The sequence below is a fragment of the Oncorhynchus gorbuscha genome, linkage group LG02, assembly GCF_021184085.1.
Source record: "Oncorhynchus gorbuscha isolate QuinsamMale2020 ecotype Even-year linkage group LG02, OgorEven_v1.0, whole genome shotgun sequence".
Taxonomy (NCBI): Eukaryota; Metazoa; Chordata; class Actinopteri; order Salmoniformes; family Salmonidae; genus Oncorhynchus; species Oncorhynchus gorbuscha.
The window spans coordinates 63,149,835-63,172,086 of record NC_060174.1 but is presented as its reverse complement, the minus strand read 5'-3'; the positions used below and the strand labels follow the sequence as shown (position 1 = coordinate 63,172,086).

The 22,252-nt window shown below is 38.7% G+C and overlaps 1 protein-coding gene across 1 annotated transcript in view; it reads left to right on the top strand.

Annotated features, from left to right (window-relative positions):
* The first annotated feature begins 1,985 nt into the window (after nt 1–1,985).
* Nucleotides 1,986–22,252, top strand: part of LOC124006460 (zinc finger and BTB domain-containing protein 20-like) — a 46,968-nt gene continuing 26,701 nt past the window's right edge. The window contains exons 1-2 of the mRNA XM_046316487.1: nt 1,986–2,150; nt 4,826–4,932. The gene's annotated coding sequence lies outside the window, so the exon portion shown is untranslated. The remainder of the gene's footprint in view (nt 2,151–4,825; nt 4,933–22,252) is intronic.

Sequence of the window (22,252 nt, the reverse complement as noted above, 5' to 3'; positions counted from 1 at the left end):
TTTCCGTTAGGGAACATCTACTCTGTGAGATGAACCCAATTCACCATTGCACTCCTGAACAACGCAATTTCTTAAAACTTTGGCAAAGGGTAAAATCTACAAAACCTAGTCCACTCGTGTTCGTATAAGAATGTAGTTTTGGGAACATTGTATTGAGATTAAACTTTTACTCGATTAGAAAATGTGCATGCTTTCGGCCAAAATCCATTTCGCTCTATCTTCTCCCACTGCCTCCCATATTTGTTGGTGAGCGGGAAAGCCCAACCCGATGCTTCACACGTAATACATCTGGTGAAATGTTTGGCTCATTGTTTTATCTGTGGCTACCCCTTCTCACGCCGCGGGTGTCCTCCCCTTAACCCGCAATGAAATTACATTTAAAAAAAAATATCCGCCAGATGGCGCTCATAATCAACCAAATGCACATGTCTCACAAAATCCGGAAATCTACAATTCGGGATGAAAGTTTTACCATGAGAAATGGCAATTGTTTGAGTACATTGTAGCTATGAGATGTGTCTTGCGGGACTAAGCAAAATAGGAAATACGCGTATTTAATGTTAATGAACTACGTTTGCTCAATGGTTCCCGTCATGTTGTCTTTCTTAGTCTAATTTCATAGTAGGCCGAAGCACGCGTATTATTTCGGCTACGAGTCACACCTAATTATCCTACAACAGAGCATTATGCATGAAACAGAACCCCCTGATAAGCATCATTCCAAGAGAGAACGTGATAGCCTACTTCGGGTTCTGCAGATATGTTCGACATCTCATGGTGTTGCCGATAACGAAAATCCCATGATGTTTAGAATATTTAATAAACATTAACTTCAGCTTTAATTAAGGCTGATTATTCAAGTCTAGACATCAGACAAGCGCGCTCGCACACACACACACACACACACACACACACACACACACACACACACACACACACACACACACACACACACACACACACACACACACACACACACACACACACACACACACACACACACACACACACACACACACACACACACACACACACACCTGTCATTGTCTAGACAGGGAGGGGGCATGAAGGCCGGAGGGGGGTGTGGGGACTTGAAAGATCCACACTATTGCTATATTTTATGCCAGTCAGAACATATCTGTGAACGCATTGGAGAACAAAACAATTTAATATTGCATTACTCAATCTGATTGGCCAGCTAAACCGTCAGCATTTTTAAAAAAAAATCTTGGCTTGAGGTCAGCTAGGGACGTTAAAAAATAAATAAATGAGAAAATAGAAATGCGTAGAAAGTAAAAGACACCGCAGCCAATCTAGCTTGTTGGTACTAAAAATGATAGGCAGCAACGTCATCCAATGTGAAGCTGCAAACCAATCGGTAGCAGTTACTGACAACGACTTTGTCCAATGCAAAGTACAGACACATGAGAGACATAGTTCTTCAAATGACTGCCCTTTTGATCAATGGAATATTGAAACTAGAGTTATTCTCTTTACATTATAAACCAAGCGTCCTGATTCCAATATAGGCCTATATAATTATATATATATAATTATTTTTTATAAAAGCGTGCAAGAGGAAATGAACCCTTGATGACTTGAATGAAAATTATTTCCTTAAATAACATTCTGCGAAGACGTACATTCTGCATGGATGAACATTTCAAGACACAGAGAGTGGAATTTCATTAAAACTACGGTCTTCGGTTGTTCATATTGGTTCAAACAACCCTGTCTGCGTAAGAGGACATGTACTATTTCGGAGCCACAATGCCATGGAGACAGTTTCACCGGCCCACTGCACTCCGTAGAGAGGGTGTACGGCTCAATGATTGGGGCAAAACCACGTTGACCGATTTATGTTCCAACCTACATCGCTCAAGAGAGGCTCTGTTCCAATCGTAAGTGAAAAGGCGTGCCTGTCCAAAATATTCAACGTATAGTTAAAAAATGGGAGGGCGCACTTGAACTCGTTGAAGTCCTTTATGAAGGTAGGCTGCAGCGTGTGTTTATTGATGAGATGAAAGAAGATGGAAGTGAGAAATGAAATAAAGTAAGGGAAAATATTAAACAATTCGAAGCCTTGCCGGGGAAAAACCGGGGAAGCTGTGAATCGCTGTCGCCATTGGAAAAAAAGCTTAGGACAGCAGGTAAGAAATAGGAAAAGTGAGTCAAGGGGCTGGTGTTAAAACGGTCTATGTTAGGCTATTTATAAGAATATATTACAGTTATTCCCTACATATGATATATACTAAACTTAAGTAAGTGAAGTAAGTGAATCTTAAAACATACAGACAATTTTACGCTTGGTTCCATTGCCTCCATTTCTGGATTTCCCAACCAGATTTACAGCAGAATCAGTAAAACTTTATTTCCTTCCAGCATTCCAGAGCCTCATTGAATTAGACCGTAAATGCAGAATGATATATGATATTTTGGGGTCTATTTTGATTACAGATAGTATGGATTTACAATAGTCAGTTTACGTTACACCCGACAAAAAAGACGCTCTGCTCACTTTCATGACGTCCTAGGTTGCCCATCTGTCATTATTCTCAACATCAATGCTTATTTCCTTAGTTTTACTCCTTCCTATTCTGGACAGAGCTAAGAATTGTGTTGACTGTTCTACTTCGGACCGTCACGTTATTATGAATGGGGCTCCATGGTTAAGACTGTATAACACAAATTAGACAACATAAGGATCATTTACAATGAACATCTGGAGTTTAGTGCATGCGGTGTGGTGCGTAAGGCGGAATAAACTGATATATAAGGGTCAATCATTTGGGAATGAGAAGGAGCAGGCATACAATTTAAAACCACTATGTTGTATCTCCGTCTGTTGGCTGTTTTCTCGGACTATGTCCAAATGTGTCCAGCCCCCTACCAAGTCAACACTTGTTGGACCGAACAATGGGCGAAATAGAACTAAAATTGCAATAAAGCCCTCAAATATTTTAGTTTGGCACATGCTGTACCCAAATTAAAACGAGGATGCAAGGTGTCAGACGTTTGTCAAATTAAATGATACATTAACATCTGCCTGACACAGAGAGGTAGCCTACATATTCAGCCACTATCCTAGGCTAAAACTATGAAAGACACTGCGGATTTAGTTTCACCGATAGAATAAAAACTGTCCATCTGCTCTGGATTTTGGTGCCATGTTTTACAAAATGAATGCCCTCTTTTATTGTCACGATCTTTGTTGCGCAATTCCAGCTATATTGACGTACATGACCGTATAGGAAATTAGAAGGATATCATATAGAAGAATATCATATAGAAATATGATATCATTAGGCATAGGTCTATAGTCCTATGGGAGACAGTCCGGTTAGTTTGATAAATGACGGCACAGGGGTGCTTGAAGCAGTGCATTGGCTCATCAAGATGTTGGTTTCTCCAACTTCAAACAGTTTCATTAGTTTTAACAATTTTATTGACGGTTGATTTGACAGTTGATCAGTGGGGCAAAACGTCCTATCCATCTCTCAAAGTTGTTGAGACTATTGCCTCTGCACCGCATGTTGGATGTCAGCACCAGATTTGGTCAACAAGGTTAGGAGTAGCCACAGCCTATATAGTCTATTAGAATGAAACATTGTACAAATGTTGCAGGTTGAAGAGATTTATGGGTGAATAACAAACTTTATTGAATCAGTCAGAGATGGTTCACAATGTCCTTTTCGGATAATTACATTTTTAAATATAACTGTTTCGGTTTGGCTTGTTTCCCATTCACCCCCCCCCTATAACAGTCTTCTAATGGTCATAGACTACTGTGGAGGCATGTCTGCCCTATATAGAATAGGCTTACTATATATAGCTGGAATATACCGGTAACTCCACAACAGAAACCTTGCTTGGCACTGTGAGTTGTAATGGATAACCAGCCGCACGTTTTTAAGCACATGTGCACTGGCTGCTGCAGGCATGAGTGTGTTGAGTTGCGCATCTTATCCTAAATGATCTCGTGAATCATAGGCTGTAGACATAATGAAGAATAGTGTTGAACTGTAGGATAGCGAACACGCATCGAAGAATCCACCCCCCCCCCCCCCCCAAATGCCTGTTGACAAGTAGCCTATGTTTACTGTTCAATACACATCTTGAGCTAAGATAAAACTCATAACTGAAATGCACATTATAAAGTTTATAGCCTACAAGTATGTTCCCTCCCATTTTTGATATCCATTTCCCTTTTGATGATGAGATTGAGATATGCAGTTTTATGTTAAGTACACTGGTTTGATATGGAAAGTTTTCATTTAACACATCCACCATTGTAGTGATTGAGGCTGTATGGAGAGTGGGCCTATGCTATGATGGATGAAATTATAATTATTGTAATGAGTGCAGTATCACACATGAAGTATTGCAATTCAAGCCTGTTGGTTGGACATTTAGGCCTAGTCTTTAGAGCGATTTTGGCATCCAACAGCCTTTTCTGCTCTTCGGTTTCAAGTTAAATCCAATTTTCTTACAGAGTTCATTAATTCAACCACAACACGTAGTAAACAGGCCCAGGTGTCCATAATTGTCACATTTTCATTGTAATCCCAATAATAGTGTAACTACATACACATCGTTACATAGTACTTACAACTATTACAACACATTTTCAGGTTGTGAAGAAAAACCTCACTGGTTATTCAGGCTACAATTCAGCAGAGTTGAAGGGGTTTGCAAGCAGAGTTGAAGGGGTTTGTTTGTTAACTACGTCTTACAAGAACTCTTCATATGAGCAATCACAAAACAAATATTTTAAATGCAAAAAATGTTTCGATTCATGATAATTGATTCAGTACTTTGTCCATAGCGATACGTCTGGATTGGCTCACGAAGACACTGCCAGGACATCAAATGTGATCTGTGATGTCATTGCAAGGTGGGGAGGTTTTGGAGGTGTCCAGTTTAAATTGAAAGGTAAGCCATGTGCCTATTTGTGCTCACAGAACAAAAGTTTGATGAAAATGTAATGGCATACCCTTCGGCTCTCAAGGGAACCACCTGATTGCTTTGTGTGGCTAATTCCATAATCATGCAATGGGTACCACATCTTGATTAGATATACATTTTTGAAAGAATTGTAACTATCACAAAGCCAGAGGAAGACATTGTATTTTCCGTTTTAATATTGCTTCCTGTCCTCTTTTGCTCAGGCACATAGTAGAATGGTTTCAGGCTCTCAGTTTTTGTAGTTCCAGCTTCCAACCAACTTAGGCCTGCTGTTCAATCAAAGCTGCCCCCTATGCAAATACTGTAGTATGTTCTACAGTGTTAGCAAGCCCAGCTGTCAGCTCTCTGGCAAATGGTCACTAAAATATTGACATATTGAGACATTTGTAAATGCATCCTCTCCACAGAATGCATCCACAGAAGGCCTCCCTTTCTCTTCAACACAGCAAGCTTTTAAACTGAAGACGTAGAAAACTGTAAATTAGCTAAGCAACAGCTGTGTTGTTCTCATTTGCTGAATAAATCAGTAAGTGGCAAACTAATGCTCCCTGACACATTATGTAATGATATTTTAGCATTGGGCTATACTCAGAAACATATATTGGTGTGGTATCTAGGGCACAGATTACAATATTGTGCATTTTTTGAAAGCCCATTAAAGGCTTTTCAGGAGCACGCTGTAAGATGTCCTGCTGCTAATAGCTCCTTTTAGCCCTGAAATATATCCTGAAAATGTGATGAAGAGTTCACATTACTATGTCATGTCCTCTAGTCTACATGGGGGGGGGGGGGCAAGCATAAGATATTCAGTAGTAATTGTCTGAGCATATATGTAACATGATTTAAGCTTAATAGTGCTGTTGTGCCCAAATTGTGTAACAGATTTCTCTTACAGCTTTGAAAGGGATACTTCGATATTTTGTTAATGAGGCTCTTTATCTACTTCCCCAGAGTCAGATGAACTCATTGATGCAATTTGTATGGCTCTGTGTCCAGTATGAAGGAAGTTAGAGCTAGCAGATACCCATAGACGTCCAGTCATTGTGCTAATGCTCGTTAGCATTGGTTCGTAAAAACAACTCTAACTTCCTTCATACTGGACACAGAGACATACAAATGGTATCCACAAGTTCATCATTGACAACATCTCAAAGTATCCATTTAAGGCCGAGCCTACATGCAGAAATGTGGTCACACTGTTACATATGAGTTTGTGGATTGTATATATGAGTTGTAATTATTTGGAAATTCATATTTTAGTATTTGCTGTTTAATATACTTCAACCTTACTTTGCGTATTGTAGCTACCTAGGCATTAGAAACCATTCATCGACTACTGCCAAGGACATATGCCTAGTAGGCCAAGGAAGTATTGAGGCCATGGAAAGAAAGTTGAGGAGGGGTAGAGTGCAGTGTGCCTTCCATTGCTAAGTGTACCACAATCACTGCTAAGAGGTGGGTTCTCTTTCAATTATTCGTTTTGACATCCCATTCACCAGAATTTCCTAAGTAACTCGAAGAACCAATCATACATGTCTGTCGGAGACAGACAGGTCGAGTGGCGAATGAAGGAGCCCCTCCCCTGATATTAAAGAGCCACTCGCCTGACCTCTGATCATTCTCACTTCTTTTCCTCACAGAAGACTTCTATTTAGTTTTCTTCAGCACAACTTGATCTGTTTTCCTGCTTAACTGTTCACCGGTGTGCAGTCAAGGTTGCACCATCCAGCACAGGGTTATCAGATCTCATCTTTTGTCCTGGGTGACTTTCCTGAAAGGATACTTTCTACTTCGGGTAAGAATTAGCTTCACCGCTTTTCTTCCTTCAAATCAAATCAAATCAAATGTATTTATATAGCCCTTCGTACATCAGCTGATATCTCAAAGTGCTGTACAGAAACCCAGCCTAAAACCCCAAACAGCAAGCAATGCAGGTGTAGAAGCACGGTGGCTAGGAAAAACTCCCTAGAAAGGCCAAAATCTAGCAAGAAACCTAGAGAGGAACCAGGCTATGTGGGGTGGCCAGTCCTCTTCTGGCTGTGCCGGGTGGAGATTATAACAGAACATGGCCAAGATGTTCAAATGTTCATAAATGACCAGCATGGTCGAATAATAATAAGGCAGAACAGTTGAAACTGGAGCAGCAGCACGGCCAAGTGGACTGGGGACAACAAGGAGTCATCATGTCAGGTAGTCCTGGGGCATGGTCCTAGGGCTCAGGTCCTTCGAGAGAGAGAAAGAAAGAGAGAAGGAGAGAATTAGAGAACACACACTCAGATTCACACAGGACACCGAATAGGACAGGAGAAGTACTCCAGATATAACAAACTGACCCTAGCCCCCCGACACATAAACTACTGCAGCATAAATACTGGAGGCTGAGACAGGAGGGGTCAGGAGACACTGTGGCCCCATCCGAGGACACCCCCGGACAGGGCCAAACATCTCCTGTTCTAGCTAGTGTCACACGGCTAGCTACGGAGACTTGGCTAGCTTAGCTGCAAGGCTTAGCTAACCTGGCTTTCTCACCGCAAGGCTAACTATCCTACCGACTAGGTTTTATACCTGCAATGGTAGAATTACTAGTTCGCTCTCTTGTTTAGTTTAACCCACTACCAGCTGTGACTAGATCGACCGTCCTGCTTATCAGTCGAGAAGCCATGCTTTTCTCTGTCGCAAGACGAACATAGCGCTAGCTTCATTTGGCTAACTTTGTGCTAATTAGTTAGGCTACTTGCCCACTTGGTGAACACTAGCTACGTTCACATTGTTATATGATTAGCTTCTCCGACCAGCACTGTGTTAACTAGGTAGGCTACTAGACCACACCTGTATTTGGGGAGTTTCTCCCATTCTTTTCTGCTGATCCTCACAAGCTCTGTCAGGTTGGATGAGGAGCATCGCTGCACAGCTATTTTAAGGTCTCTCCAGAGATGTTGGATCGGGTTCAAGTCGGGCTCTGGCTGGGCCACTCAAGGACTAGTCAGAGACATGTCACAAACACCACTCCTGCGTTGTCTTGGCTGTGTGCTTAGTGTCGTTGTCCGGTTGGAAGGTGAACCTTCGTCCCAGTCTAAGGTCCTGAGCACTCTGGAGCAGGTTTTCATCAAGAATCTCTGTACTTTGTACTTTTCTGTAATATCGGGTTCTTGTTCACCTCCTTGACCAAGGCTCTTCTCCCCCGATTGCGCAGTTTGGCCAGGCGGCCAGCTATAGGAAGAGGCTTGGTGGTTCCAAACTTATTCCACTTATTCCATTTTGGTACCCTTCCCCAGGTCTGTGCCTTGACACAATCCCGTCTCTGAGCTCTACAGACAATTCCTTTGACCTCATGACTTGGTTTCTGCTCTGACATGCACGGTCAACTGTGGGACCTTACAGTATATAGACAGGTTTGTGCCTTTCCAAATCATGTCCAATCAATTGAAAGTACCACAGGTGGACTCCAATCAAATTGTAGAAACATCTCAAGGATAATCAGTGGAAACAGGATGCACCTGTGCTCTATGGACAATTCCTTTGACCTCATGGCTTGATTTCTGCTCTGACATGCATTGTCAACTGTGGGACCTTATAGATAGGTTTGTGCCTTTCCAAATCATGTCCAATCAATTGAATTTACCACAGGTGGACTCCAATCAAGTTGTAAAAACATCTCAAGGATGATCAATGGAAACAGGATGCACCTGAGCTCAATTTCGAGTTTTAAAGCAAATGGTCTGAATACTTATGTAAATTTTTTAACTTCTTTTAATTTACCTTTATTTAACTAGGCAAGTCAGTTAAGAACACATTCTTATTTTCAATGAAGTCCTACCAGAAGGCATAAGGCCTCCTGTGGGGACAGAACAGTGGGTTAACTGCCTTGTTCAGGGGCAGAACAACAGATTTTTACCTTGTCAGCTCGGGCATTCGATCTTGCAATCTTTCAGTTACTAGTCCAACGCTCTAATTACTAGGCTACCCGCAGGGATTGCTTTTTTAAATACATTTGCAAAAATGTCTAAAAACCTGTTTTCACTTTGTCATTATGGTGGAATTGTGTATACATTAATGAGAATTGAAAAATATATATATTTTAAAGAAGACTGTAACGTAACAAAATGCACTGTATTCCCGGTTCTTTGATATTATCTCACCTAGGGTTGCACATTTTGGGGAATATTCAGAGGTGGAGTCTTTCCGTGGGAATTAACGGGAATACATGGGAATTAACAGGAATATATGGGAATTAATGGTAATATATGCACATTAATACAATTTAAATGTAGATGTTTTTTTGCATTGGATATGTTTACCATATCATATGGAGACAGAAATATAAACATTTTACCTTATCATAAGTAGACATAATTGCAAATGGTTAAATCCTTCCAATAGAAAAAAAAAAAACAATTTAGTTACGAATTGAACTTTAATTAAATTGGTTGACTCTTCACATGGGATGATTTCACTGAACAACAGAAGAAAGGGAATATTGAATTATCCCCAATGATCCATCGCATTTCCCAAAAACATTTTCAACATACATCTGTAAAAAGATAGTCTAGATACTAAAGCTTTGGCTGTCTCCCTCTCAGGCTTCCATGTCTTCTCCCTGGACCTCCTCAATGTCCACCTCTTGAACATCAGACTCTGAGGCCTCATCTTCACTGTCACTTTCCAACCTTGTTGAGGATGGCTCATTGTCAGGCTCAAAAAGCCTCAAATTTGCCTAGATGGCCACCATCTGCAAGCAGAGTCTGAATATCAGACAGGATGGCATTGTCTCCCTCAATACTTGCAATGGATACTGCTATAGGTTTCAGGAGTTTCGGGCTGCTTACCACTCTCTCCCAAAATATATCATCCAGGAGGATCCTCTTGATGGGGCTGTCCATATCGGCAGACTGTGAAATGGCCATTTCTTGGGAGAGACTCCTTCCCCTCCAGGAGACTGTCACACATGATGACAACATCACCCCCAATGGGTGTTGCTGGCAGCTTCAATGTGGTGCTCTTATTCTTCTCACTTTGCTTGGTGAGGTAGATTTATGCTATAACTTGATGACCCTTCACATACCTAACCATTTCTTGGCTCTCTTGTAGAGTGTATCCATTGTTTTCAGTGCAATGATGTCCTTGAGGAGCAGATTCAATGCATGAGCAGCACAACCAAATGGGTGTGATGTGAGGGTAGGACTCCTCCACTTTAGACCTTCATGTTTGCAGCATTGTCTGTCACCAGTGCAAATACCTTCTGTGGTCCAAGGTCATTGATGACTGCCTTCAGCTCATCTGCAATGTAGAGAGCGGTGTGTCTGTTGTCCCTTGTGTCTGTGCTTGTAGAATACTGGTTGAGGGGTGGAGATGATTTAGTTAATTATTCTTGCCCACGAACATTCGACCACCCATCAGAAATGATTGCAATAGGGTCTGCTTTCTCTATGATTTGCTTGACCTTCACTTGAACTCTGTTGAACTCTGAATCTTGCAAATGAGTAGATAAAGCATGTCTGGTTGGAGGGATGTATGCTGGGTGAAGAACATTCAGAAATCTCTTCCAATACACATTGCATTTGAGCATCAGAGGTGAACCAGTTGCATACACAGCTCGAGCAAGACATTCCTCAGCATTTCTATGACTACGTTCCTCCATTGAATCAACAAAAACATATGATTCCTGAAGGACCATGAGCTGTTGCTATTGATAAGGTGTCTGATTCATCATTTTCCCCTCGAATAGAAGTAGAGGGACTTTTATCAGAGGTTGCTTGTTGTGAGCGCTGAGGGAACTTTATGCACTTGGCCAGATGATTCCGCATCTTTGTTGCATTCTTCACATTTGGCACAGTATTTGCAAATGCACACAGCTTTTCCATCTACATTAGCTGCAGTGAAATGTCTCCACACAATTCAGATAGTGCCCGTGGCATTTTCCTGTAAAGAGTAAGAAGCACCCAAGTACAATTCCATGTATGTACAGATAAATAGTTAAGCAGTTAGATTAAACAACTCCTTTGTAAGATACATGTTTTAAAATGAAACATGTATGGAAACAGGTGAATTAACACTCCTCAGTTAGCAGGCTCAAGCAAGCTAAAACTCACATGGGTTAGTTAGAAATTATTTTAACACACTTTGCTGTAGGCTACTATTTACTAGTTAACAAAAAATCATGTATGTCATATAAAATATATTTACCCCACCCAGTATTGTAATCAAAACTTACCAGAAAGCATGTGGTCCTTGGCTCAGACAGTGTAGTAGTGTGGGCTCAATAGCATCTCATTAGTGTGCAATACCTTGAGAATCAGCTGTACATGTGATGGAATAATGCACTGTGCATGCAGAGGGTTGCAATTCCATTGAATTGGGGAAAGTTTAACCAAAATATGCCACAAGATCTAGAATTGCCTTATGTGTATCCCCCCCCCCAAAAAAAAATCACAAATCACTGTTATAAGCAAACTTTTAAAAAATGAATTTAAGAAATATTCCCGGGCTTAACTTCCCATGGAAAAGTTTTCCGGAAAGTTTCCGACCCTTTGCAATCCTAATCTTACCACATTCCCATACTCACAAGAATGTGAGGAAGTTTGGCATGCTTGAGAATGATCAGAGGGCAGGATCTTTAGTATGAGGGGAGGGTCTCACTCATTCGCCACTCTCTCACAGACAAACAGTGCATTCGGAAAGTATTCAGACCCCTTGACATTTTCCACAATTTGTTACATTACAGCCTAATTATAAAATGGATACACATTTTCTCCCCCTCATCAATCTGCACACAATACCCCATAATTACAAAGTGAAAACAGGCTTTTAGAAATGTTTGTAAATATTTAAAAAAAAAAATTTAAAAAACAGAAATACCTTATTTACATATGTATTCAGACTCTTTGCTGTGACACTCAAAATTGATGTCGGCTGCATCCTGTTTCCATTGATCATCCTTGAGATGTTTCTGCAAGTTGACTGGAGTCCACCTGTGGTACATTCAATTGATTGGACATGATTTGGAAAGGCACACACTTGGAAAGGCACACACATTCACAGTTGACAGTGAATGTTAGAGCAAAAACCAAGCCATGAAGTGGAGGGAATTTTCCGTAGAGCTCCGAGACAGGATTCTGTCGAGGCACAGATCTGGGGAAGAGTACCAAAACAGTTCTACAGCGTTGAAGGTCCCCAAGAACACAGTGGTCTCTATCATTCTTAAATGGAAGCAGTTTGGAACCACTAAGACTCTTCCTAGAGCTGGCTGCCGGTCCAAACTGAGCAATCGGTAGAGAAGGGCTTTGGTCAGGGAGGTGACCAAGAACCATATGGTCACTCTGACAGAGCTCAAGAGTTCCCCTGTGGAGATGGGAGAACCTTCCAGAAGGACAACCATTTCTGCAGCACTCCACCAATCAGGCCTTTATGGTAGAGTGGCCAGACAGAAGCCACTCCTCAGTAAAAGGCACATGACAGCCTGCACCTAAAAGACTCTCAGACTATGATAAACAAAATTCTCTGCTCTGATGAAACCAAGATTGAACTCTTTGGCCTGAATGCCAAGCATAACGTCTGTAGGAAACCTGGCACAATCACTATGGTGAAGCATATGCTGTGGGGATGTTTTTCAGCAGCAGGGACTGGGAGACTAGTCAGGATCGAGGGAAAGATGAACGGAGCAAAGTACAGCGAGATCCTTGATGAAAACCTGCTCCAGCGTGCTCAGGACCTCAGACTGGGGGAGAATGTTAACCTTCCAACATGACAATGACCGCAAGCACACAGCCAAGACAACGCACTAGTGCCTTCGGGACAAGTCTCTGAATATCCTTGAGTGGCCCAGCCAGAGCCCGGACTTGAACCCAATCGAACATCTCTGGAGAGACCTGAAAATAGCTGTGCATCGACTCTACTCATCCAACCTGACAGAGCTTGAGAGGATCACAGAGAAGAATGGGAGAAACTCCACAAATACAGTTGTGCCAAGCTTGTAGCATCATACCCAAGAAGACTTGAGGCTGTTATCGCTGCCTAAGGTGCTTCAACTTATTAAAGGGTATGAATACTTACTAAATGTGATATTTCTGTTTATAATTGTTTATACATTTGTAAAAATGTATAAAAAACATTTTTTTACTTTGTCATTATGGGGTATTGTGTGTAGATTGACAAGGGGGGGAAACAATTTCATCCATTTTAGAATAAGGCTGTAACGTAACAAAATGTGGAAAAAGTCAAGGGGTCTGAATATTTTCCCAATACTCTGTGTTGCATTGGTTCTTCAAGCTACTTAGGAGAATCTCACAAATGAGATGTCGAACTTAACAGTGATTGTACTACAGAGAACTGGGGTTACGCAAGTAACCTTAAGTTACCCTATTATCAGATGAAGAAGAGTTGTTAACACATTTTACTACCAAAAGAATTTACAGTGTCAAACCACAATGATATTGATCACTAGGCTATATTGTTTATTTGATAAACTATCAAACTTCACAATAGTGATACGCTTGAAAACGACCAAACTCTGGCAGCTGACTCGCAAGTTGGAGAGCACGCTATCTGAGCAGATCACTGGATAGTGTTAACATTCTTGCCCAGTGACAGTCACTTCTGACTTGTGAAATATGCATATAACTCAAGTAATGCTTGAGATGGCAAACCTGACTGGTTCACCGGGGCTATGTTTTAGCACAAAGGTACACAGTGTATGCTTATAGGCCTACCTCTAATAGTCATGAACCGTGTGAATAGATTGCCACTCCCTTTCCAATGTTTAGATTGCAGTTATTAAAAGTAAAAAAAGAACCAAAAGTCCAACAGGAGACTTTGTTGAAAGGCTTTTCTATATGGTGTCAAGCAGTAGGCCTATATTATCTCTCGTGTCTAGGCTTATTTCGTTGACAGTACAATGTAAGTCGGTTTTCTGTGCCAGATCTAACGTGACTACTTCTTACAATGTAGAGTGAATCAGCTGGATCGTCAGATAATAAGGCTGAATTTACAATCAAACCCACACCGCAGCCAAGGGGCACAATGGAAAATAATATTGTTACCATGTTTATGTATTTGGGATTTATTAGACAATGTTTGAGTTAAATAAAGTGAAACAAAGCCATTATTATTCAAACCATGCATTTTTCTCAGCACACTCAAAAGAAAATACCTCCGTGGGGGTATGATGGAGTAGAACAAGTAAGCACTAACACATATTTAGTGATCTTTATGGTAGATTGCCATCGATCGAAAGGACTTTGTAACCTACAGTAGTTGATTGTTTTAGAATCTCTTTTAGCCTTTACGGTAGTGTCTGTATGTTCTTGCCGTGCTGTTCTTGAGTTCCTTAAAAACGGATTTGATTTAGGCAAAAGACATGGTCATGTAATGACTTTTTTCTCCGTCTTACTCTTTAAACACATCCACGAGGACTCGGGCATTTCACTGATGTGAGAAATGTATCTTGGATTCTAATAGGGAAGTTGTATGTTTGCCAAGGTGCATGTGTGTCCTCAGCTCACCCCGCCAACCATATGGTTTTCTACAAGTCATGGTGAGATCACTGTGTATTCAAAAGGGAAAGTTTCTGAAGATGGTTTTTAGAAAATAAATAAAATGGTTTCTTCAGGAAAATGTGTGGATTATCCCATCGTAAGTTTAGACCTATATTCTACTTGTTTACACCTAGACCTCCTGAAAAGCCTTTTAGACCCCATGCTAGTGAACAACACTTGTAGCCAAAGCTGTAAGACGGACTGTATCCCATTAAAAAACACACAGTGACATTGGTGTGCAATGGAAAAAACGGAGACGTATAATCTGCACAACAGCATTTGTGTTATAAAACCAGAGTTGACCCACAAAGTAAATGCTATTTGGACTTTCTACACCTTGTTACTTTTTATTAATAGGGTAACAATTATTTTTCAGGAAATAGTTGGCAGTCATATCTTTAGATGTTTTGCTTTGCCTATGAAAAGAGTTAGGCCCTATTTCTTTTACGAAATAATTTTGGTTTATGCACAAACAAATCTATTTTTGCTTTATGAATATCCACTGAAGAAACAGACACTCCGCTCTTGCATTCTTTCTCTAGCCGAACACTTGCATGAAATGGATCAGGATTGTCAAATGATACTACTCATAATATACTCTTTACATAAGCTAGCTTCTCAGTATTATTTTTAGAAAGTGTGCTGACTGATTCAGAGTATTTAACAGCTAGGTAGCGAACCTTCTTTTTTTTTTTTAGAGAGATTGTGGCAAGTGTGCTTTCTTGTAGGGGTAAGAGAAAACAGGTCACAATGGGGATATGACCTAGTGATCCAGACACATTGTTATTATTCTTCTTTCAGGAATTTCTAATCATTTCTGCTCTCTACTTGCTTCTACATGTTGCATCAGCTTGCATGTCAAACATAGTAAAACTAGCTTGTCTCACGTGTCGTTTAGTCTCTGTTCAATTGTTATACTGTGTGAAATAATACATGACTGTAACCTATGTTCGTGCAAGCTTTGGTGGTCTACTGCAGGCCATTCTAAAGGACAATTATCGAGGTATCACAATTACGTTTTGACAAATTAAATATTTGCTAGAAGGACTTGTACATTCTAGCAACATTGCTGGTCAAGGTTTTTATTTGGTTTGTCGTCGTACCATCTGTGTCTGCAACAGCCTTACACATTAGCCAGTGGTTGTGCAAATTATTGTTTTGTCCAAAGCCTAAATTGTGCCCGTCAAAGAGGATATAGATCACTCAAACGTATTGTCATGGAATGTATTGATTTAAGAAATATATTTTATGTAACCTTGTGAAGACGATAGCAGGCGTTTACCTATTTCATGATTTGGTTGTTGCACTTTCCTTGACAACGTTTCTGTTGAGCAACAACAAAATATTTGTTATCACGATTAGCTGACATAGCTCTTATTTCATTTTTTTTAAGAGTCCCTCTGTCATTACAAATTGAAATATTGAGACAATGCCAAATGGTTTATGGTTTTAATGGATTACTAAACTTTTAATACAACACCGTAGTCGTCACAGTTCACTCCAGCCTAAATCACATTGCTATTATTTTCTGAAACAGGAAAAACAACAGCGAGCTTCTGGCCCGTTGCTTCATTCTTGTGAAATGGCTGGCTTTCTTAACTAGTTCTCCTTGCAACACCATTATTAATCTATGGGTCAAGTTTATAAAGACCTTACATTTTCAGGTTGGCAGTTTGCGTCTACCCCTTCTGGATTAACAACAAACAATACTTTGTGTGTGTGTGTGTGTGTGTGTGTGTGTGTGTGTGTGTGTGTGTGTGTGTGTGTGTGTGTGTGTGTGTGTGTGTGTGTGTGTGTGTGTGTGTGTGTGTGTGTGTGTGTGTGTGTGTGTGTGTGTGTGTGTGTGTGTGTGTGTGTGTGTGTGTGTGTGTGTGTGTGTGTGTGTGTGTCTTTGAAATGTTCTCTATCTCTGATGCAATGTGTAAGTTTTTGTAGCTAGTTACAGTAGCTGGATGAGAAGCTGGCCAGCAGGCCATTGGCACCGAAGTAAGATGAGTCTGCCAGCATAACTATTATAGAGAGGTCAAAGGTTATAAGAGCTAACAAGACACAATATGACTGTATCTTTTATACAACATACCCTTATTCAGAAGTATGTGTTGAGTTTGGCTTTGGAGTGTGGTATGGTATAAAGCAATGACAGAACGCTTTGTTTGTAAAATCTATGACTGTTTTTCTCAGAGATTCCTTATTACATCCTATAGGTCAAGTGTTTATACTGTTTCTCTTGAATTAAATATTTTTCTTCCTTTTTTTCTTCTTCCAAATGTGGCAGTTGCCATGGACACCTGCTGTGCCAAAATAATGAGACTGCAATTGTGCAAATATCTGCTTCAGGGTTAAAGCATTTTAAAGACGGTCACATGAGTGGTCAAATGGTTTGTTTTCTGAATGGCTTTGTGAAACACGAAACCCACTAAAATGCATATCAAAAGGCAACCAAGCCCGAGATTCAAACAGCATCCTGATATTGACTGCTTTTACAAGTACTGTTTGTAGTCTACTGCAAGATGAACTTGATCAATGGTTTGAGAATAATTTATGGTTGAGCCTCAACTTTGTTTTGAGTTCCTGTCTTGATTAATGTTAAGATATTCAAGATACTTTAGCCATTTGTACAGATGTAGGATTTTGAGCCAGTTTGAAATAATCCTGCAGCAACAGAAAATGTGAATGATTATTATTATGTTATAATTCATGGGCATTTTTGTAGGCGTTGATAGATTTTTCATGAGGAAAAATCCAGTCTGAAATTTCTTTAGAAGCCATTTTAAACCTGACATCCAAGTTTGAAATTGTTCTCCTGCAACAGGGTGATCCAATTTAAATCCAACATCTGTAAGTATTTATGATAAACATCATGAATGCAAAGTAAATCATGCTAGGAATTAAGTAGAAGGGGTGTTGGCTGGGAGTTCTTGACATGCAATGAATCAAGTGAACAAGTTGTTCAGCCAATTTTTGTTGTTGTTGCTATCGTTAGTGAGTGCTATAGTTAGTGTTAGTGCTATAGTTAGTGTTAGTGCTATAGTGAGTGCTATAGTGAGTGCTATAGTTAGTGTTAGTGCTATAGTTAGTGTTAGTGGTATAGTTAGTGTTAGTGCTATAGTGAGTGCTATAGTTAGTGTTAGTGCTATAGTTAGTGCTATAGTTAGTGTTAGTGCTATAGTTAGTGTTAGTGCTATAGTGAGTGCTATAGTTAGTGCTATAGTTAGTGCTATAGTTAGTGCTATAGTTAGTTAGTGCTATAGTTAGTGTTAGTGCTATAGTTAGTGCTATAGTTAGTGCTTTAGTTAGTGCTATAGTTAGTGTTAGTGCTATAGTTAGTGCTATAGTTAGTGCTATAGTTAGTTAGTGCTATAGTTAGTGTTAGTGCTATAGTTAGTGTTAGTGCTATAGTTAGTGCTATAGTTAGTGCTATAGTTAGTTAGTGCTATAGTTAGTGTTAGTGCTATAGTTAGTGTTAGTGGTATAGTTAGTGTTAGTGCTATAGTGAGTGCTATAGTTGGTGTTAGTGGTATAGTTAGTGTTAGTGCTATTGTTAGTGTTAGTGCTATAGTTAGTGTTAGTGCTATAGTTAGTGTTAGTGCTATAGTGAGTGCTATAGTTAGTTAGTGCTATTGTTAGTGTTAGTGCTATAGTTAGTGTTAGTGATATAGTTAGTGCTATAGTTAGTTAGTGCTATAGTTAGTGTTAGTGATATAGTTAGTGCTATAGTTAGTTAATGCTATAGTTAGTGTTAGTGCTATAGTTAGTGTTAGTGCTATAGTTAGTGTTAGTGCTATAGTTAGTGTTAGTGCTATAGTTAGTGTTAGTGCTATAGTTAGTGTTAGTGGTATAGTTAGTGTTAGTGCTATAGTGAGTGCTATAGTTAGTGTTAGTGGTATAGTTAGTGTTAGTGCTATAGTTAGTGTTAGTGCTATAGTGAGTGCTATAGTTAGTGTTAGTGGTATAGTTAGTGTTAGTGATATAGTGAGTGTTAGTGCTATAGTGAGTGCTATAGTTAGTGTTAGTGCTATAGTTAGTGTTAGTGCTATAGTGAGTGCTATAGTTAGTTAGTGCTATTGTTAGTGTTAGTGCTATAGTTAGTGTTAGTGATATAGTTAGTGTTAGTGCTATAGTGAGTGCTATTGTTAGTGTTAGTGCTATAGTTAGTGTTAGTGCTATAGTGAGTGCTATAGTTAGTTAGTGCTATTGTTAGTGTTAGTGCTATAGTTAGTGTTAGTGATATAGTTAGTGCTATAGTTAGTTAGTGCTATAGTGAGTGCTATAGTTAGTGTTAGTGCTATAGTGAGTGCTATAGTTAGTTAGTGCTATCGTTAGTGTTAGTGCTATAGTTAGTGTTAGTGATATAGTTAGTGCTATAGTTAGTTAGTGCTATAGTTAGTTAGTGCTATAGTTAGTTAGTGCTATAGTTAGTGATAGTGCTATAGTTAGTGTTAGTGCTATAGTTAGTTAGTGCTATAGTTAGTGAGTGCTATAATTAGTTAGTGCTATAGTTAGTTAGTGCTATAATTAGTTAGTGCTATAGTTAGTGAGTGCTATAGTGAGTGCTAGTGCTATAGTGAGTGCTATAGTTAGTTAGTGCTATCGTTAGTGTTAGTGCTATAGTTAGTGTTAGTGATATAGTTAGTGCTATAGTTAGTTAGTGCTATAGTTAGTTAGTGCTATAGTTAGTGTTAGTGCTATAGTTAGTGTTAGTGATATAGTTAGTGCTATAGTTAGTTAGTGCTATAGTTAGTTAGTGCTATAGTTAGTGCTATAATTAGTTAGTGCTATAGTTAGTGAGTGCTATAGTTAGTGTTAGTGCTATAGTAGTGCTATAGTTAGTTAGTGCTATCGTTAGTGTTAGTGCTATAGTTAGTGTTAGTGATATAGTTAGTGCTATAGTTAGTTAGTGCTATAGTTAGTTAGTGCTATAGTTAGTGTTAGTGCTATAGTTAGTGTTAGTGATATAGTTAGTGCTATAGTTAGTTAGTGCTATAGTTAGTTAGTGCTATAGTTAGTGCTATAATTAGTTAGTGCTATAGTTAGTGAGTGCTATAGTTAGTGTTAGTGCTATAGTAGTGCTATAGTTAGTTAGTGCTATCGTTAGTGTTAGTGCTATAGTTAGTGTTAGTGATATAGTTAGTGCTATAGTTAGTTAGTGCTATAGTTAGTTAGTGATATAGTTAGTGTTAGTGCTATAGTTAGTGTTAGTGATATAGTTAGTGCTATAGTTAGTTAGTGCTATAGTTAGTTAGTGATATAGTTAGTGCTATAGTTAGTTAGTGCTATAGTTAGTGTTAGTGCTATAGTGAGTGCTATAGATAGTTAGTGCTATAGTTAGTGTTAGTGCTATAGTTAGTGCTATAGTTAGTTAGTGCTATAGTTAGTTAGTGCTATAGTTAGTTAGTGCTATAGTTAGTGCTATAATTAGTTAGTGCTATAGTTAGTGAGTGCTATAGTTAGTGTTAGTGCTATAGTAGTGCTATAGTTAGTTAGTGCTATCGTTAGTGTTAGTGCTATAGTTAGTGTTAGTGATATAGTTAGTGCTATAGTTAGTTAGTGCTATAGTTAGTTAGTGATATAGTTAGTGTTAGTGCAATAGTTAGTGTTAGTGATATAGTTAGTACTATAGTTAGTTAGTGCTATAGTTAGTGCTATAGTTAGTGTTAGTGCTATAGTTAGTGTTAGTGCTATAGTTAGTTAGTGCTATAGTTAGTGTTAGTGCTATAGTTAGTTAGTGGTATAGTTAGTGTTAGTGCTATAGTTAGTTAGTGCTATAGTTAGTTAGTGCTATAGTTAGTGTTAGTGCTATAGTTAGTTAGTGGTATAGTTAGTGCTATAGTTAGTTAGTGCTATAGTTAGTTAGTGCTATAGTTAGTGTTAGTGCTATAGTTAGTGTTAGTCCTATAGTTAGTGTTAGTGCTATAGTTAGTGCTATAGTTAGTGCTATAGTTTGTGTTAGTGCTATAGTTAGTGTTAGTGCTATAGTTAGTGCTATAGTTAGTTAGTGCTATAGTTAGTGTTAGTGCTATAGTCAGTGTTAGTGCTATAGTTAGTGTTAGTGCTATAGTTAGTGCTAGTGCTATAGTTAGTGTTAGTGCTATAGTTAGTGTTAGTGCTATAGTTAGTTAGTGCTATAATTAGTTAGTGCTATAATTAGTTAGTGCTATAGTTAGTTAGTGCTATAGTTAGTATTAGTGCTATAGTTAGTGCTATAGTTAGTGTTAGTGCTATAGTTAGTTAGTGCAATAGTTAGTTAGTGCTATAGTTAGTGTTAGTGCTATAGTTAGTGTTAGTGCTATAGTTAGTGCTATAGTTAGTGTTAGTGCTATAGTTAGTGTTAGTGCTATAGTTAGTGCTATAGTTAGTGGTAGTGCTATAGTCAGTGTTAGTGATATAGTTAGTGTTAGTGCTATAGTTAGTGTTATAGTTAGTTAGTGCTATAGTTAGTGTTAGTGCTATAGTTAGTGTTAGTGCTATAGTTAGTTAGTGCTATAATTAGTTAGTGCTATAGTTAGTTAGTGCTATAGTTAGTGTTAGTGCTATAGTTAGTGCTATAGTTAGTGTTAGTGCTATAATTAGTGCTATAGTTAGTTAGTGCAATAGTTAGTTAGTGCTATAGTTAGTGTTAGTGCTATAGTTAGTGTTAGTGCTATAGTTAGTGCTATAGTTAGTGTTAGTGCTATAGTTAGTGCTATAGTTAGTGTTAGTGCTATAGTTAGTGTTAGTGCTATAGCTAGTGTTAGTGCTATAGTTAGTGTTAGTGCTATAGTTAGTGTTAGTGCTACAGTTAGTTAGTGCTATAGTTAGTGTTAGTGCTATAGTCAGTGTTAGTGATATAGTTAGTGTTAGTGCTATAGTTAGTGTTATAGTTAGTTAGTGCTATAGTTAGTGTTAGTGCTATAGTTAGTGTTAGTGCTATAGTTAGTTAGTGCTATAATTAGTTAGTGCTATAGTTAGTTAATGCTATATTTAGTTAGTGCTATAGTTAGTGTTAGTGCTATAGTTAGTGCTATAGTTAGTGTTAGTGCTATAATTAGTGCTATAGTTAGTTAGTGCAATAGTTAGTTAGTGCTATAGTTAGTGTTAGTGCTATAGTTAGTGTTAGTGCTATAGTTAGTGCTATAGTTAGTGTTAGTGCTATAGTTAGTGTTAGTGCTATAGTTAGTGCTATAGTTAGTGTTAGTGCTATAGTTGGTGTTAGTGCTATAGCTAGTGTTAGTGCTATAGTTAGTGTTAGTGCTATAGTTAGTGTTAGTGCTACAGTTAGTTAGTGCTATAGTTAGTGTTATAGTTAGTGTTAGTGCTATAGTTAGTGTTAGTGCTATAGTTAGTTAGTGCTATAGTTAGTTAGTGCTATAGTTAGTGCTATAGTTAGTGCTATAGTTAGTGTTAGTGCTATAGTTAGTGCTATAGTTAGTGTTAGTGCTATAGTTAGTGTTAGTGCTATAGTTAGTGTTAGTGCTATAGTTAGTGTTAGTGCTATAGTTAGTGTTAGTGCTATAGTTAGTGCTATAGTTAGTTAGTGCTATAGTTAGTGTTAGTGCTATAGTTAGTTAGTGCTATAGTTAGTTAGTGCTATAGTTAGTTAGTGCTATAGTTAGTTAGTGCTATAGTTAGTGTTAGTGCTATAGTTTGTTAGTGCTATAGTTAGTGCTATAGTTAGTTAGTGCTATAGTTAGTGTTAGTGCTATAGTTAGTTAGTGCTATAATTAGTTAGTGCTATATTTAGTTAGTGCTATAGTTAGTGTTAGTGCTATAGTTAGTAC